The 5358-nt window shown below is 38.8% G+C and overlaps 1 pseudogene; it reads right to left on the bottom strand.

Moving 5' to 3' along the window:
- Positions 1–200: 200 nt before the first annotated feature.
- On the bottom strand, positions 201–5358 carry LOC122641563 (annotated as a pseudogene).

Genomic DNA, 5358 nt, shown 5'->3' with positions numbered 1-5358 from the left:
GATATGTAACCTTGAAATGAAACCACCATTCAAAAAAATATACATATGCACATCCACATAGATTTTCAAATGTCAACCTCAGAAAAGCCGCCCCGTTGAAAAAAGGCCAGAACGAAGAAGAGGGAGGGTCGGGACCGCACCACAAATATAAATTTTCTGAGCTTACTAGTCCAATGTCCACAACAGTTAAGCGGTTTACGCATGATAGCTAGCTATTAAACAAAAAAAAAAATAGGTCCACCACGGGCAAATCATCAAAATTGTTTATAGCTCCTATATGCAATGGCGACAGATACAGCAGCCCCTATTACTGCAAGGGCAGCATGTATATCCTCACGTTCCAAGCTTTCAAACCATGTAGGCATTACACATGCCTTGCGTGTGCAAGAAGCCCCTTTGTTACTAATCCTTGAAGTTGTTTTGCTACTACTAACACTTGAAGTTGGTTTGCTACTGCTCTTCTCTTCAACCACCACTTTTGCCTCTCTTTCATCTTTTTTGAATTCCACTGGTACAGCATTACTCTGGCAATAAGAAGAATTTTTGTTATCCTGGCAACAACCTGAGACTTCTGGTTGAATTCCATTTCCATCAGCATCACTTTCATTGGCTTGTATAGGCTCTTTTCTGCTTTTCTCCGTGTTTGTCTCACCATTTAATTGGAGTCTCCGTTCTTGCGCGTTCTTCTGGTCTTCTTCTGATAAAACCATCTGTCCCCTAAAAGTTGAATCCAAACAAATTACAAAGTGAGGGGAAGATACCAGTACAGTCGAATCAATGGCCAAAGTCACAAAGGGCTGGGCTCATATCCAATCAAGCAAAATCACATGTGTTAGCAGAGACAAGATAAATATTAAAAAGACAATAATTATCTTCCGCATACATTTATCCATCATCTTATCATACTTTCTCAATCATAAACTGAAAATAACAATCATCCTTTTTGACAACTACAAAAAGAATTCTATAAAGAACTGAGAGTCTTAATGGTTCCATTGAAACTACTCGTTTGACTAGCAGGTTGTTAGGTTCTCTTCTTGATAAGAAAGACTATGTGACTATGTGGAAATAAGATAAACTATCCTTCTTTTGACTATAAGTTAAACTGTGCCAACAATTTAAATCAAACGAATAGGATTCCACATCTAGTCCAAAAGATGAGAAAAGGAAGAGCAAGTCTGTCCAGGGATGGCAGAGATAGGTGTTGCAATTTGAGTTTTGAGGGGAATGATGCATCTGGATATCTATATATTGGTAAACCTGATAAGAGGTCAATCAGAAGAAACCTGAAAAGATAAATTGGTCTATCACAAACTTATATTTATTGCTTAAGGAACCTGTCCTAAAAGATCTGGTTGTTGATCCCTGCATGATGAATGACCAGGTCAATAGCCAAGCCAAGGAGAGTGACAGTAAACTTCAGTATCCTACTTATAAATATGTCTTTCAGATAGATTCCATATAAACAAATCTAAATATTATTTTGTATAGCTGTGGCCTTTCCAATTCTATTATCTAGTACAACATTATAATGCCTATTCCCATATCTCTCTCAGATAGATTCCAAATAAACAAATAGGTTTAGTATATCAAAACACTACAATGCTTATTTATTCAAGACATGCAAAGAAAGAAATGAATTTATATACTTTAAATATCCAAAAGGATTCGTCTATTCGTAACTAAATAGGCTACAAAAGAAATTGTAACCTGATTTGTTTACCCCTAAAGTATAAAGTGTTTTCACCTGGATTGAGGAAGAGAGGTAATTTTACACTGGTCAGCTGAGTGTAGGAAGGGAAATTTCCCTTGCACCAGCCCAACCATGCCCTGCTCAAAGCAATCTTCACGGTTCCTCTTGCTGCTAATGTTTGACTCGGAGATGGAACTCTGGTTTGTGGTAGGTTAAAGATAGACCTTTTTCATTACAATGCCTTGACGTGATCTCAGTTTCTTGATTGTTTTTTCTGTTAGATTATGCAAGCTGAAGCTGCAGATTCCAAAAACAAAGAAGACATCTACGATTCTTCTCTTAATTTAGAAGAAACCTATCTAGAAGAAGGTTATAAATATGGGTTTCATGATGCTTGGATCCTAGGGCAGCAAGTATGAAGATAGGTTGGCCTCAAATTAGGCTTCAGAGTCTGGGAGGAAATTCGGTTTTGTTGAGGTTGCGTTGATGTCGGGAACTTTGCAATGCAAGCCGAGACCAGCCACTTTCTGCCTCATTCAAAAGTACTTCAAGCACATAAAGGAATTGATTAAACTATACCCAGTTTTGGATAAGGATGAAGTTCAAGGCTGCTAAAAGCAAAAAAGCAAGTTTTATGGACGGGCCTGTCCACAGGGTATCTATGGAGGCCCACCTTGTACACACAGCTGGTTTGATGGGGGCGGAAAGTTTGTAGAAAGGCGGGACCCAAAGGTTCCTCACATGCCAAGTTTCAGCTCAATTACAGTTGACCAAGTGGCAAAAATAAAGCTCTCAAAAATCCAGGACTACCAAGAAGGGAGTAATCCTTCGGGGCAAGAATGGAGCTTAATGATAATCAACACTCTGAATGGGGGCTGAAAATTTGTAGAGAGGTAGACCCAAAGGTCCCCACATGCCAAGTTTCAGCTCAATTACAGTTGGCCAAGTGGCAAAAATCCAGGACTACCAAGAAGAGAGTAATCCTTTGGGGCAAGAATGGAGCTTAGTGATAATCAACACTTTGAATGGGGACTGAGTTTTAACAATCAGTTTCGCACAGAATCTTTCACTGTTTGAAGTAGCAGAGAAAGAAGGGGAAGAAGAATATGAGGAATGCTTGTTCAAATTACTTAACCTATTAGCATGTGGATCAAGCTGATCAGAATTTTTGTGAAATTCTAACTCCGATATTGTAAAATTACCTAATTGTCCCTACTTTCAAAGTACGCAAAACGACAGGGAAAGGGTTCAAAAGAGAGGTTACAATAGTATTTATAACCATTTCGGTTACAAAAATATTAAGTGTATCAGAATAGCAATGATCCAATTAATACTCATATACGTGACCACATTAATTAGATGGTGGTCACGCACTGGTAGGCCAAATATGCGCTCAAATAGGGAACACGCATGACAACTACTCTTTCCTTTTCATATTTTTTCAAGTAATATCCTTGAACAATATTAGGAAAGAGCTAGCCAGACTTTGAATGACCTGGCAAGGGAGAGTAGCTATTATTTGTATATGTATTGCGGCTTTAAGAAAATGAATAATACCTCCAAAGTCGGTCTACAATTTCTCCCTTCCCAATATGCTGCTCAAGCAAAATAGGTACATCCTCTGGAGCAACATACCCATACCTACAGAAAATAAGTGTCAAATTAATCAATTTAGAAGAGATGACAATTAACTTACAAAACATATGCAGAAACTAGAAGATGGAAAGATTTCAAAAGCAATAAATCAGATCAGACAACAAGATCCAATGAAAATCACCCCCTTACCAGTGGCCTGTCACCTTTCCATCTATATTTCTACCGAATATGATTACATTTCCTGCATATTTATGGCCCCCAATATGTGAGCAAGGGCTAACAGAAACTTGACCTTCAAGACTTCATGCATCTATCTCTTCTCTGAACCTTGCAATCACAGCTGGTCCACAAACACCACATCGGCGATCCTGGCTCACATGAGAACAAACAAAAATGTATGAACCTCTCAGTGTTTCAGGTGTGCCAGGAAGCCATTCATTATCCTTTACAAGCACTTCTTCAACAAATGTATCAACATCAAAATGTGTCAAACGCCTGCAAATTTGAGCAAGTTTACAATCAGAAGCAGAGAACGTTAACAGAGCCAGAGTCTACTTAAATTAAGTTTGCAATCTGGCCGGTAACGGATCATGTCTGGAAAGATCAATACATCCCCATTCGAAGTCTCGGTACCATCACGTCCTTCACATATTGTTAAGCAAGTCTTCAGGATAAAACAGGGAACAAAAGTAAGTAAAAGGGACAAACTCAATGTCAGAGACCAATCCGAGGCTGAAATAGCATGAACAAGTTCAAACAAAAACAATGTCACATAAAGAATACTTCTGAGAATCAGCGACACAAGATAATCAAAGAGACCAGCTTGACCCACATAGTTGAAATGCTTTTGTAGATAAAGATATGCACTAGCATCATTTCAAACAATTAACATATGCAGAACTTCAGAAATCAATAATAGTGGACAATATAGCAGAAACTTATAAAATAACTATCTGACGAGTGGCTTGAGGATGGTATAACCTCTAAACTATGGTCAGTCAGAAAGGGGAAAAGAAAAACCAAAATTGTATAGAGGAGGTACATATAGGAGGAACTTGGTCTAGTATCATGAGGGCAATTTGATATAGAAATGTTTCCCTAACCCTAAGTTGTCAGGCTGTATTACGTTCATGATCTTACTGATGATCGATGTTTTAAAATCCTACCATTTACAATGTGGTTCAGTTCTATCAAAAAGAACACTTAAAACCCAGGCCTAAATCCATTTGAGGGAAGCCTAAGAATATCATTTGTTCTTAAATGAATTCAAATTGTAAGCAAGCGTGGATACAAGTAAACCCTATTTTCTTCGAAATCTGTGGTAATGAAGATCTCTTTATAGAAGATAAGTCCAAAATGGAAGTAAACAGATGGAGAGAAAGTGGGGAAAAGAAGAAGAAGGAGATGAAGTGTTAGATTGAATACAGAGTACTATCTGATGCAAAACCCTATACTTTCTCGTAACGTCAAAACCGCATTGATGCACAAGTAAAATTGTCCAAAATTCAAGTCCATCCTTATCACCAAAACCCACCCAAAGAAAGATAGAAGAAGAAGTTTACCACCTTTTTCTTCATATCGGCTTGCCTGGCCATGAGAGTAGCAGAGAGGAGCCTGGGCAACCGATCGAACTTAGCGGCTTCAATGCGAGGAGGCCAGACAAGAGGATTTTTGTAGCAGAGGAAGGCATGACGGTCGTAGATCTGCACGGTGCCTACAAGAGAGCTCTGGCGAAAGTCGTAGCGTAGGAAGCCGAATTCGACATCAATATTGCTTCCGCTGCCTGAGTCACTAGTCAATAATCCATCGTTCTGGAAACTCCCCGAAGCGCTCCCAATCTGCGAATTATGGTCGCCAAGGAATCCATCACCATCTGATGATGCTGGGATTGGAGAGGATGAAATAGTAGTAGTAGTATTCAAAAAGGAAAGAGGGTCTTCTCTGTTACTACTACTACTACTACTATTACCCATAGCCATTGCCATAGCCATAGAACTCATGAAGTAGAACTCGTAAATGGTAATGGAAGAATTGGAAGTTGAAGAAGGTAACCTAGCAGTTCAGAGAGA

Source organism: Telopea speciosissima, chromosome 10 (assembly GCF_018873765.1).
Source record: "Telopea speciosissima isolate NSW1024214 ecotype Mountain lineage chromosome 10, Tspe_v1, whole genome shotgun sequence".
NCBI lineage: Eukaryota > Viridiplantae > Streptophyta > Magnoliopsida > Proteales > Proteaceae > Telopea > Telopea speciosissima.
The sequence above is the reverse complement of the archived record's forward strand: the minus strand, read 5'-3'. Positions and strand labels throughout refer to the sequence as shown.